Source organism: Quercus robur, chromosome 5, assembly GCF_932294415.1.
Source record: "Quercus robur chromosome 5, dhQueRobu3.1, whole genome shotgun sequence".
In the NCBI taxonomy this organism is placed as follows: domain Eukaryota; kingdom Viridiplantae; phylum Streptophyta; class Magnoliopsida; order Fagales; family Fagaceae; genus Quercus; species Quercus robur.
In genome coordinates, this window is record NC_065538.1 from 55,281,368 (window position 1) to 55,296,373 (window position 15,006).

A 15,006-nucleotide genomic window follows, 5' to 3' on the forward strand; every position below is an offset into this window, starting at 1 on the left:
CTGTAGCCCGGCCACCTGCCGAGGACTCTAGACTTGAGCTGAAGAGGGCTAGAGTGGAGAACCAGCTAGCGATGAGTTTCTCTAGGAAGGACAAGATTGGAACCGTATAGCCACATGATGATGCCCTGGTGGTCACCCTCAGGATGAGAGATATGATGTTAAGAGGGTGATGATGGATCAAGGCAGTGGGGCAGAGATTGTGTATCCTGATTTGTACAACGGACTGGGCTTGAAACTTGAGGACTTGACAGCTTATGATTCGCCTCTGGTAAGTTTCAGTGGGAAAATTGTTATTCCAAGGGGCCAGATTCGACTACCCATACAAGTAGGATCAGAAGAGGTGGAGGTAGATTTCATTGTAGTGGATGCTTATTGTCCCTACACGGCCATTGTAGCAAGACCCTGACTTCATGCCCTAGGAGCCGTTTTCTCTACTCTACATTTAAAGGTAAAATACCTGTCTGGGGACCGACTTGAGGAGCTAGTTAGGAGCCAGTCCATGGCAAGGCAGTGCTTGGTCACTGCAATAATGTATCAACCAGGAGTGGAGTCCTTGGCCTCTGTTGAGAGAAGCTTATAGCAATCAAGGACTTCGGTGTTACTCGTGGAGGAGACAACCGAAGGGGCAGAGTGTGAGAATTTAGAGAAGATTGTGGTAGATGATGATTAAAAAAGGTTTTTTCAAGTCGGAGCTCAATTGCCTCCTAAGGAGAAGGAAGAGCTAATAGAGTTTCTTAGAAGGAACATTGACGTGTTTGCGTGGAATGCTTACAAAACTCCTAGGGTGGATCCGAATTTCATTTGTCATCATTTGAATGTCAATCCATCCGTCACCCCCAAAAAGCAACCACCTCGGCATTCATCTAGAAACCATTCTGATGTTGTCAGGAATGAAGTGACAAAACTTAAGCAGGCTGGGGCTATTAAAGAGGTGTTTTATCCCGAGTAGCTAGCCAATACTGTGGTAGTGAAAAAGAAGAGTAGGATGTGGCGAGTGTGTGTGGACTTCATAGATTTGAATAAGGCCTATCCAAAAGACCCATTCCCTATGCCTCGGATAGACCAGCTAGTGGATGCAACTATAGGCCATCCTTAGATGAGCTTTTTGGATGCCTTCCAAGGATACCATCAAATACCACTGGGCCTGGGTGATCAAGAGAAGACAGCTTTTGTCACTCCTACTAAAAATTATCACTGCAAGGTGAAGCCTTTTGGTTTGAAGAATGCAGGATCCACTTATCAGAAGGTGATAACTAGAATGTTTGAGCTGCAATTGGGCAAGAATATTGAGGTTTATATAGATGATATAGTGGTAAAGAATAAGGTGGTGTCCGAGCATGTGAGAGACCTTGGGGATATTTTTGAGATACTGAGGAAATACAAACTACGCCTGAATGCTTCAAGTGCTTCTTTGGCGTGGGATCAAGCAAATTTCTAGGTTATATGGTCATTTATCATGGAATTGAGGTCAACCTTGATCATATTAAGGCAATTAAAAATCTACAACCACCTCAGAATCCTAAAGAAGTCCTGAAGCTAATTGGAATGATTGCTGCCCTAAATCAGTTTATTTCTCGGTCAACGGACAGGTGTAAACCCTTCTTCCAGCTGTTGAATAAGTGGAGGGGATTTGAGTGAATCAAGGAGTGTGCCTTGGCCTTTCAACAACTTAAGGAATACCTTTCTCGGCCACCTGTCATGTCCATGCCTGAGGTGGACGAGGTCCTATTTGCATACATTGCTGTGGCTTCCTATGCTGTGAGCTTGGTGCTAATACGAATTGACAATGGTGTGCAGAGGTCAGTTTACTATGTATGCAAGTCGTTGTATGAAGTAGAAGTTCGTTATCTACCATTGGAGAAGGTTATTTTGGCAATAGTACATGCTACATGTAAACTCCCTCACTACTTCCAATCTCACACAGTCGTTGTTTTAACCCAACTTCTGCTTCGATCACTACTTCAAAGTGCTGATTTCACAAAGAGGGTTGTCATATAGGGTACGATCTTAGGGGTTTTTGATATCAAATATATGTCCTGCACCTCTATCAAGGGCCAAGTTCTCGTAGATTTGGTGGCCGAGTTTGTTGAATCCCTATTAGAAGAGAAGATAAAGAAGCAATACATGGATGGAAAATCAGTTGGCGTGGTCTCCTTACAATAACCTTTATCCTGGAAGGTATACGTTGATGGTGCAGTGAATCATAGAGGATCTAGAGTGGGGCTGGTTTTAATATCTCCTGAGAAGATCACTATTGAGAAATCCTTAAGATTGGGTTTCTTGGCCACAAATAATGAGGCTGAATATGAAACTCTATTAGTGGGGATGACAATGGTTCAGAAAATGAGAGGAAAAGCAGTGAAGATCTTCTTGGATTCAAGGTTGGTGGTAGGCCAAGTAAAAGGAGAGTTAGAGGCCAGAGATGTGAGAATGCAAGGATATTTAAGTCAGGTTAGGCACTTACGATCGAGGTTTGAGTCTTTTAACTTGCAACCACTCTAGAGAAATGGAAACACACATGCTGAATATGAAGCTCTATTAGTGGGGATGACCATGGTTCAGAAAATGAGAGGAAAAGCAGTGGAGATCTTCTCGGATTCAAGGTTGGTGGTAGGCCAAGTAAAAGGAGAGTTAGAGGCCAGAGATGTGAGAATGCAAGGATATTTAAGTCAGGTTAGGCACTTACAATCGAGGTTTGAGTCTTTTAACTTGCAACAAATCTAGAGAAGTAGAAACACACATGCTGATTCCCTAGCCACTTTTGCAACCTCCTCGACATAGGGCTTGCCTCGAGTAATCCTTGTTGAAGACTTGTGCAAGCCTACTGAGATGAAAAGGGAGATAGTTAAAATTCATCAAATTAGGGTGGGACTTAACTGGATGGACCCTATAGTACTATTCCTGAAAAATGATATCTTGCCCGAAGGGAAATCTGAGGCTGATAAAGTGCGAAGGAAGGCTCCTCGGTTTTGGTTGTCTGAGGACCAAAAGTTGTTAAAGCGTTTTTTCTTTGGGCCATATTTTCTATGTATACACCCTGAGGCATTAGAGCTACTCTTGGAGGAGTTACATGAAGGGATTTGGGGCAGCCATACAGGAAGTAGATCCTTATCTCATAGGGCCCTCACTCAAGGATATTGGTGGCCGAACATGCAGAAGGAAGCCTAAGAGTACTTGAAGAAGTGTGACCAACGCCAGAAATTTGCCCCAAACATTCACCAACCAAGGGGTGTCCTTAATCCTCTATCTAACCCTTGGCCTTTTGCTCAATGGAGCTTGGATATTGTAGAGTCTTTCCTTAAGGCAGCAGGAAATAAGAGATGATTGCTGGTTGGCACGGATTACTTCACCAAGCGGGTTGAAGCTGAACCATTGGCAAATATCAGGGATGTAGATGCCAAGAGATTTGTTTGGAAAACATTGTCACTCAGTTTGGGATCCCCTATACCCTCATCTCGAACAATGGTCTTCAGTTTGATAGCAAAGTTGTTAGGAGGTACTGTTGTGACCTGGGAATAACAAATAGGTATTCCACCCCGGCTTATCCACAGGGAAATGGACATGCCGAGGCTATCAATAAGGTCATAGTGAATGGACTCAAGAAGAGGTTGGATGATGCGAAGGGAAAGTGGATGGAAGAGCTGTCACACGTCCTTTGGACATATCAGACTACACCTCGTAGATCAACAAGGAAAACACCCTTTTCAATGACTTATGGAGCTGAGGCTGTTATTCCACTGGAGACTGGATTCCCAACACCGAGAACGAGGTCTTTCACTCCGAGCAACAATGATGGGCTGTTAAGGAAGAGCTTAGACTTAATTGAAGAGCAAAGAGAAAATGCCATGGTCCAACTGGCGTATTACCAACACAAGCTCAAGTAAGGGTATGATACCAACGTAAAGCTAAAGCCATTAGCACCTAGAAACTTGGTATTAAAAAAAATTTTGGGTACTGCAAAGAACCCAGCATGGGGAAAGTTAGGGCCCAACTGGGAAGGGCCATATCGCATCACCTCAGTTGCTGGATAGGTGCATATTATCTTAAAGATCTAGGTTAAAATGTTGTACTACGCCTCTGGAATCTAAACAACCTGAGAATGTATTATTATTAATGAAAGTTTTCTCTACCATATTTTGGTTTATTACATTATGCGTCCTACGTCTTACTATTTATTTGAATATCAAATAGAATCTTGGTCATGCTTGGCTCCTCGGACCACATACCTTGGGTAAATTGATATTTTAAGTTATTTTTCTAAGTGTTAAACAGAACTTTAGTTATGTCTGGCTCCTCAAACCACATACTTTGGGTAAATTAATACTTCATATCATTTTTCTAAGTATCAAACAAAACCTTGATCGTGCTTGGCTCCTCAGGCCACATATCTTGGTGTAGGGGCCTTTTTTGCGTATTGTGCGTTGGGCTGGGTTGCCTCCTACGGTAATGGGCCCGAATGTTTCTGAGTAAGGGAGTTGGGGCCAGTCCAATTGTAACTCAACTTGGGCTGGTTTGTGCACAAACTATGTTTTGTCTGCCAAGAGTAGGCTTACGACAAGCAGAACTATTTCAGATGAGTTACGGCAGACAGATATAACAATAAAAATCAAAACAGAGTACTCTGACTATTTAAATAAAATGGCCAAGTAATCCCTACTTATAAAACATGATTACAGTCGTGATAATATCATTTACAGAGAAAGTAAAGGAGAAAGAAAACAATATGAACTAATCAAGAATGGGCATAAATCAAGTTTTAAATTTGGTCCGCCGAAGCAAAGCCAAAGAGGGGAGAACGCCTCCTCTCAATGCAAATAATCTCCTAGAAAAAGATCCTGTCATGGGGATTAATGGTTTTGAGGGAGTCGGACCTGAATGGTTATTGCCCAAAAAGAATCCTTGTTACATTTTGGAAGAGAGCAGGATTTGAAGGGGGAGAGAGGGAAACCAACCTACTGGTGCATGCCCATTGTATTATCTCTCTTTTTTCCTCAATTTCCTCTCTTTTTTTCTCTGTTTTCTTTCTTATCTTTTTTCTTTTCTTTTACTCTGTTTTCTTTTTACTCCGTGAATATTCTGTTTTTCGATCCATTTTTCAAGGCACGGCAAGAGTCCTTTTATAGTGCCTGCCGTGGCCAGTTTTTTACTACTTTGCCCCCTAACTGCCTTTGTTTGGTCTGGGCGTACTTGCCGACCACCAAAGGTGTGTGACACTCACCCTTGCCAGACAAAGGCAGGTTTGTTTCATTCCTCAGTCCACCGTAGCACTCTTTCCTGTCACGGCATAAATGCTTTCTCTCTCTTTCCCTCAAGGCATGCACCTAACGGTTCCCTCCTTAACCTTGCCTCTTTTGGGTGGTCTATCATCCCAGCAGGACGTACCTCCCAAAAGGGCTTGGGCAGGAGCCGCAAAATAGGTATTTTTCCCTCTCCCCACCACCAAACCATACCCCCTTTACCTCTTACCTCTGGCCTATGGCCCCACCACGTCCCATATTGGCTAGGTACAGGCTGGTGGTGCATGGGCCTTGCGCGTACTTTCCTTTCAGATATGTTTAAAAGTCTGCCTGCTGCTCATGCGTTTGCCGTGATCTGGAGACTCTCCGTCCGTGTTTTCTGACCTTTTATGTGGGCTTTTCTTTGGTTTCCTGCTCTATTCAAGAGCTGGACTTTGTCTGATGATGGGTCTTACATTTATTTGGCTCACTCTCGATTTTCTTTATTTCTTGCAACGTTGTACTATTATTCCTGCCGCAATAACTTAATCCTGCTGGGCCTCTTTTGGGCCAGCTGTTTATTCCTTATCTCAATGACTTGTCATGGCCACTGTTTTACTTTTACTTATGAGCTCCTATGTCCCTTTGGGCTTTTCTTTGGGCATCTACGACCCGTTTACTTTCTTTGGGCTTCCTCGGTCCATTTGCTAATTCCACACTCTCATGGGCTTTTTACTAACTTCATTGGGCTTCCCTGACCCAATAATCTTATTCTCATCCTTGGGGTTCATGGGCCTGCCATAAACCCCTTACTCTCTTAGTTTGCATTGTCTTGGGCCTGCAGCGACCCTTTCTTGCTTTTCTACCTTATACACTGCCCATGGGATGCCATTTCTTTCTTTCTAGGCTTCTTTGAGCCCACTTGCCTCTTCTAGACCCATTTGTTTATTTGTTAGGCCTGTGATCCATTATTCCTGCCGCTTGGGTCTAATGGTTTTTTGCTATCTATTTTGTCAATTCCTTGTTGCCCTTATTATTGGGCTTTCTTTCTGTCTACCTGGGCTCTCACAAATGGCCCTCAACACTTGGGTAAATTGATATTTTAAGTTATTTTTCTAAGTATTAAACAGAATCTTAGTTATACCTAGCTCCTCGGACCACATACTTTGGGTAAATTAATACTTCATATCATTTTTCTAAGTATCAAACAGAACCTTGATCATGCCTGACTCCTCGGACCACATACCTTGGGTAAATTGATATTTTAAGTTATTTTTCTAAGTATTAAACAGAACCTTGGACATGTCTGGCTCTTCGGACCACATACCTTGGGTAAATTGATATTTTAAGTTATTTGTCTAAGTATTAAACAGAACCTTGGTCATGCCTGCCTCCTCGGATCACATACTTTGGGTAAATTGATATTTTAAGTTATTTTTCTAAGTATTAAACAAAACCTTAATTATACCTGACTCCTCGGACCACATACTTTGGGTAAATTAATACTTTATATCATTTTTCTAAGTATCAAACAGAATCTTGGTTATACTTGACTCTTCAAACCACATACCTTGGGTAAATTGATATTTTAAGCTATTTATCTAAGTGTCAATAGAACCAACCGTGCTGAATGGAAGACATCTTTATTGTAATAACATGATAAAATGGACACTCATGAGCACCACTTAAAGCATTTGAAAGTATATCTATGGTCTGTTTAAGAACTGATTATCATCTCTAGTTCCTTAAACTTACTGATAGGTGGAGAATTGGATAGAGCCTGACATGAATGGGTGCTCTACCATTATGTATGTTTTTGAGGTTAAGGATACGCAGTGTTAAGATCATGGATTTACCAGGTTCAACCTATTCTGTGCTACCACTCATGCAGATAACCAAATGGGGGTCGAGGTCACTAGTTGGGGTTTCAGGGGATAAAGGTTGGTTGAAGACTTCGAAGTTGTCTTCCGAATCAGAAACTTCAATGACCTCTTCCTCTTCCTTAATCGTAGACTGGGACAGGGTTGCCTCTTTCTCGGCAGCACATTGGAATGGCAATGCTACTTTTGGTATGCCTTCTGGGATAGGATTGGTGGTGAGGAAACCCAGAATGACAACACTTATTTGGTGCAGGCGGGGATCTTTTGCCTTTATCTAGCACTTTGGTGCTTGAAAACTGGACGATATCGAGGTGTAGTTTAAGATTAGGTGGGCCGCTCTTAATTGGCCGTCCTTGTGAACAAACACCTCGGCCTTCAGTATTTTGTCCAAGCTCACCTGGTTGACAAGGTTGAAGTTGGGAACAGTAGCGCGCTTGTCTGCAAAACCATTAAAGGCAAAAAAAAAAAAAAAAGGGCACAAGGAAAAATTCAATTGCAAGCATAACGTAAACTAATGGGAACATAACATATCAAAGGAAGAAGAGGTGATTTTTAAGTAATTAGCCTAGACCTAAAACCCCACCTAGTTGCCCCTCTCTCGTCGGGCAAGGGAGGCCATCGTGTCACTCCCCCGAAACGATCAAGAAATCCTTGTTCATGCCTTTGTTGGAATTAAGAAGGCATGAGATAAGTCTGACCTCGGGGTACCTAGTTTTTAAGTAATACCCCTACCCCTTTAGATGGTGAAGGTTGTAAACTCAGTTAATGTCATGGTGGATAAGGTTTAAGCCCATTTTCTCGTTAAGGGGGTCTACACTACCTAAAATCCTAAACATATTTGAGGCATATTGGGTGGGAGCTAATTTGTGAGCCCTAAGGAAATCCCTATTGACTTTACCCATTGAGATTCTCATCCCTCCCTCTATAAAGACAATTATCAGGATTACTACTTCTCCCCCCTGCCTACAGGTGTGCCAGTCTCCTTCCTTACAATACCTAATGGAGACTTCTGGCGAGATTCTATATTGAGCTTTAAAGCTTTCTATATTCTCCGCGGAGTCTACCAAGTAAGCAAATCTACTCATTCCTAAGAAGGATTGAAGGTACTAAGAAGGTACTAAGAAGATAAAGAGAAAATAGAAGGGCCGAGGAGGAAAAAGGCTCTATGAAGAGAAAAATAGAAGGAAAAGTAAATAGAAAGGGTTAAAATGACTTACGCGAAGAAGAAAACTCTCCTCGGATTGGCTCTTGGTATTTGTAGGGGCACGAGTAAATTGACTAAGTGTGCAAGTTTAGTGTATGAGTGCTAAAGTGAGGAGAATAAAGTGTTTGGGCAGTATTTATATCAGAGAGAGAGAGAGTGACAAGAGGGAAAATTCCCGCCCAAGTTCCAACGAAATCCTCAACCGTAGGATCAGCATCATGCCGTAGAGCGTGGAGAACATGGAGCCGTAGAAATTTAATGAAAGCGCGTCTTGGATGCTGAAGCTTTAGGAGCATGTGTTGGGCAATTAAAAAGGTGCCTACAATGGCAAAGGTGATGTATGACAAGAATAGGGTACTTGGGGTGGTATCGAAATCCTCCTTTCTTCCTAAGGAGCAGAATAGGAGAATTTCAAGGGGCTATTGTAGGGTTAATGGGCCCAATAGCATATATTGGGCCGAGGACCAGGTCCGAGGACGCCTAGTAGCCCAAGGACAGGTAAATGTGGTTATGAAGGTCAGTGTTAATAAATAAAGGAAAGGATCTGGTCATGATAGCCAAAGAAGATGGTTTGAGGAGGGATGCTTCCTTGACTAAGCAAGGTAGAGGTCAGAAAGTACGGTTTGCCATCCAAGACAATGTTCTGGGAATTTCTATGGATAAGAATGCACGTCATGGAAGCATGGGAACTATAAAATATCTAAGAGAAAACTACTACCATCGCATTAAAGGCTTTGTAACTAACTCTCTAGCCGCATTAATGAGGAAGTGATACCTGAACAGTGATTTTTAGCTTTACAGCTACTCCCCGAAGACTTCAGGAAAGTGCTGGTGAGATAAGGATCAACACCAGCGATCTAACCTACACATGGAGGGTAAAGATGAAAGGAAGAAGATATTATAAAATAAAAAGAAGACCCTAAAGAAAAGGGATCGGAGAATTAAGAAAGAAACATTGTAACAATAAGAACTGTACTTGTAATCAATTTCAAAAATTATATACAAGAATTGATCTCCTCGAACTTTGTTGAGGACGATTTTCATTAGATACAACTAATCCATTTTTGCTTTTTTGTCACTTGGATCCATTATAATTGTTACCAAACTCATTAGAGCCTAGTTTTTCAAACCATTCTCTACAAATTCATTGTATTGGGCTCTTTGGGCCTAGATTCTTTTAACTTTTGGGCTTAGGATTCAAACTTAGACCATACAGTATCCATGTAGGTCCTTTTTTTTTGCTACATGAAAAGTGTGGTCTTTGGTGTAAGCTCATCACGCCTCATGACTGTAATAAGTAATACCACGTGTATCACAGTGACCTTACTGAGGCTATCACTTGAACTGCATTTCTCTAAGTGCTAGCTGGGATAAGGACTCCTACCAAGCCACACTTTCGCGTCGTTCCATGTAGGTCCTCACCCTCCAAACTAACGAACTATATATATTTTTGATAACAAACTAACGGAATATATATATTTTCCTATAGAATAGTATAATTTTTTTTCACAAATAAAGATTGTAACAAATCTGCACCTATAACCTCAAGCTACTACTACAAAGATTAGGTTCTTTTGTAATATTACTCTGATTATATAAAATATATTATAAGCCTATTTAAAAAATTTTATATAATATTTTCATATTTGTGTGTTTTAATAAATATTGTTGTTTCTTTAAAAAAAAAAAAAATCTGCTCCTATTCCAAAGTTTATCTATTGAAATCCCCATGACACCTTTTATGACTTCAAATACGGATGGCAGTGTTCTAGAAAACACATGGACGGGTTTTTTTTTTTTTTTTTCTTTTTCTCTTCGGTTAAGGAACAAGTACAACTGCGAATAATGTAGCAGAAGTATGGGCAGTACGCAATGTCCTTCAAATGTCTTGGGAATTAGGCTACAAACATGAGGTTTTAGAATCAGATTCCACCTTCGTAATTTCCTATCTAAAAAGTCATGGTGGTCCGACTTTGTCTGCTTTGGCTTTGGAATCTTTTAATTCTTTTTTAAGCAAATGGATGCGCAAATGCATGTACTTTATGTGTAGTAGAATTAATTGGTATTTAACATGCAATATCATTGATTAAACCCATAATACTTCTAGCAACCGAAGAAAAAAATATATGTACTGTATTTTTTTGATGAACAAATATATGCACAAAAGGAAAAAAGTTTACCTTTAAATTGGTTTAGAAAAAAAATTTCTTCAATTCACTATGCAGCAATTGTTAAAATTAGCCACATAAACTTTTTATCATAACATTATCTATTTGATTGTTAGAATTTGAACAGTCAAGTCACCCATTAGTGGGCATAGGTTACATGGGAGTGAGTTACAAAAGAGTGTAACTTCTCTCATTTGTGCAACTCGTGCATGGAAAATAGAACATCTTCTTCCTTTCCACCATTCTTTCATGTCTTTAGGTTCATGAGCAACAACTGTTCAAACTATGGAGGCATGATTTACAACAAGCCGAATGCATGACCATAGAGAGGTATGTACTCAATTTTCTTACAAAGTCATGTTACTTGTTTAAAAATACATATAGATAGTTTTATGAATTACTATATAATGGGTTAAAGGAAATTTCTCCATACCAATTTGGATTTTGACACGCTTAAGGGGTGTGCAGCCAACCCACCAACTCACCAAAATCAACCCGACCCAACCCGACTTGACCCAACTCAACTAGTCGAGTTGGGTCGGTTTTTAGGGGTTGTTGGGTTGGGTTATGCAAATTTTTTTAATAATGGGTCGGGTTGGGTTTGGGTCATAACAATCACAAATTTTCCTAACCCGACCCGACCCACTTATATATTTAAAATTTATATTATATATATTATAATTAATAATTTTTTATTTATTCCTCTCTCTACTGCCTTCCACTCCTACTCTCCCACTCTACTCTTATTTGTTTATAACTGAGTTGGGATACTAGCTAGTTCATGTATATTTTGTTTATCAACTCAGTTGGATATATTTTGTTTATAATTGAATTGAAATACTAGTTCATGTATATTTTGTTCATTAACTCAAGTAACAAGTGAGATAATTTTTTTTTTTTCTGCTCAATTTAATAAGAATAGTAATAAAAAAATAAAGATAAGAAAAAGTTGACCAACCCATGATTCAACTAAACTCAATTTGATTCATATGGATTGGGTTGGATTTTTTTAACCTATAATGATGAGTGGGGACAAAAAATCTCCTCAACTCAATCTAACTCCCATGCTAAAGAATCTTTTCGCAATAAGTCCAGCTATTTTTTTCCACTCTAGATAAAGAGGAAAAAAAAAACTTTTTTATTTGACTTATATACCTTTTTCAAACACTTTTCAATAAACACTCAATTTCAAAGCTCGCTGTCCAACGCATATTCACATGTATATACCAAATTTTAAAAGCAGCTATGTTCCAATTTTATCGGATATCCCCGTGGCCGCAGGAACAAAGGCTGCTAGTTCCAAAGATTTCTCACCGTTAAACTTTCTATCCACAAAAAGAAAAGAAAAAGGTATTTGCAAATAATGATTTGATGAATTCTTGCTTGAAGCATCTCTTGATTGTGGGTGCCAACTCATATTGAACTCATTGCTCACAAGAGCCATATATAATTATATACTCAAAAGGAGGGCCACATTTTGCTGAATCTTCTTTTCTTATTTTCTCTTTTGTTTTGTTTTTCGTTTCTGAATTAAAGAAATCCTGTCCATATTCCTCTATAAAATTGTTCTATAGTAATTTGTACAAACCTCACGTGTTGTTTTATTCCTGATACAAAATCTCCTGTCGCAATCGTAATCCCACAGCACCGATGCCCTTTTTAATGCATCGAAAATAACATGTCTCGCGTGCGAACCTTTTCTGCCATTGTATTCTTCATAATCATTTTTTTCTTGACCCTGTATGTATGTCCATGACATATTTGAGGTTTCCCCCCACTTAATAAGAACTCAAGTGTCAAGAACAGCCAACAAAACCATGGGAGCACCACCCACCTAGGATGTACGGACATGGATATGTACACAAGTATGGGTACGATACATCGATATGAGCAATTTTTGAAAAATAATAACATGATACGACAAATAGGATATCATTACAACACAAGTATAACACAAATGAATAATGCTACAAACACAAACTATTTTATAACATTTTTACAAAATGTTGATATGACCAACCTTTTATTAGTTTTCATTTAGGCTTACTATTAATATTACTTTTTCATTTATCTATAATCACTCACCACATCAGCAATTTATAAAACTTTTTGTAAAATATTTTGTATCTCTAGCATTATTGTAACACAGATATGACACGAGTACAACACCCTAAATGAAGTGTCTGTGCATCCTAGCCACCCACCACCTTCTCCTTCCTTCAAAACTAAAACTAGAATAGAGAAGATAGGAATGGATCCCGAGCAATTACAAGAAAAACATCCTCAATTGGAAAAATTTTATCTCCAAACCAGTTTAGAGGAAATTTCCTCCAACCCACTGTATGGTGATTAAAACAACTATACATGTGTTATGATGTTTTTAATTAGTCACACGACTTGTTTAAATAATTCATGTAATGATGTAAATAGTCTTATAAATAGTTAAATGCTACTAGTGAGTTAGAGGTGATTTCTCCCAACTAATTTGGAGGAAAAACTTGTTCATCTCAATTTATCTAACCACCTTCAATTATAAATTTATATTAATTCGAGTATGACTTTTGCACATATATACCTGCTCAAGATTTTACACAAATATATATATATATATATATATATATATATATATATATATAATAAAATAAAAATTAGACGCAGCAGTCAATTTATGTTCTCTTTATATGGATAAAAGAGCCTAATAAACCCAACTGCAAATTAATTTCTTGGCTATTTATGTGCCGCGTATTCTTATTTTTTTACACATATGTAAAAGAAAGTGATTGATTTCGTTGATAAAATTTCCATATAATTACCTATTTAGCTTGTGGTCCTGTGAAAGCTCACCTCATCTAGTTAGCTCCTCAGCGGATGAGAGTTGTTTTCTTTTGATTTTTGTTCTATTCTGTATCTAGAGCTTGTGACCCTAACTTATACAAGGCTAAAACACAATGATAAACAAATACAAATCCCCTTTCCTCATTTTATACTCTACTAAAATCAGTATGTCATATATTTGATTTAAATAATAATAATAATAATATGTGATTAACTATAATTGGTGGAATATAAAATGAAACACGTAATGGAGTAGACAATTTTTATTCATGATAAACCTGCAGCTACTTACAATCCATCAAATGGGGTCATTCTAGTCCATTCAACTATTATATGATATTTAATTTATTCAGTTCAATGGGTAAAGGTGATTTACCTCACCATCATGCAGAGCAGTCTTGATTAAAGACATAACCTTTTAAAAAAAATTAAAAAAAAAAACTTATTTAGTAGTTGTGTTATGATTGGTATAATATCATTTTTTATATATAATGATATAACTATATTATTAACACTATTTTTATTATGCATCAATTATAATTTATTTTTATAAAATTATTAAAAATTTTGGGTCATTAAACCTATTGTATCATAATTGGTGAGAGATATTTGAGGAACAAATTAGCCACCACTGTTATTTTCACCATGTAAGAAACTGATCATTTGACTGACATATGACATATGCTAGAATCCAATTCTCTCCCTCAATTTCATACCATCTCTCGTTTTCAATTTTCAATAAAGACTTCATTTTTCAGTAAAATCTCTAACTTTTTTTTTCCTTAAATTTTATCAACCTCTCATTACCAATTTTCTATAAGTCTTCAATCGTAAATAATTCTCTTCCTCGGAGGAGGTTTGGATGGTCTTCACTATAAAAAAGTTTGAAAAGTACCCCTCTTTGTCCAGAATTGATTTTATTGATAGAGATTAAGTCCTAAAGTACCCCCTCTTTGTCCACAATTGATTTTATTGATAGAGATTAAAGTCCAATCTTACAAGAATTCATTCCTCATACACTTTAGATTGGACTAGATTTTTATGGTTAGCACGTGGGTGTGTCTCAAGTCTTGCTTTCATATCATTTGGGTTGATCAGATTTCTTGTTATTTTGCATTATTCTTCTCATAATAAAACAAAACATTCTTTTGTAAGATAGGTCGTACCTAATCTAATACTAAGCAGTAATCAGGGCTGAAGTCATGTACATGCACTATTTTATTATTGAGAAATGTTACGTTGGTAGTATTTTTATAATATTTTCACATTAATTTTTTTTTTAGAGAGTTTCAATCTATGACGTTTACTTTTAATGATAATTTTTTATCATCAGATCAAGATATCAATCGGTTTTGGTGTAAGCAGAAATTGAACCCAAAATTTCTTATTCAACTATAAAAAATTTTACTAGTTGAGTTAACTGAACTTATTGCAATAAATCCTAAGTGTTACTAATTCTAATTTGAAGTTATTACTAAAACTTTTTTTTTGTTCACTAATAACAGTCAATAATAATTTGTCACTTAAAATTTACTATGAAAGTGTTGTGAAAATGGTATAGAGAAATCATTTATCTTTATGACTTTATTTTTTATAAACATGGAAAGGTGATAATGATGACCCAAGATCTTTAACTAGTTATTAATATATAACCATCACTTTCACAAATAAATTGTAACAACATAGACAAGTTGGTAAAGCTA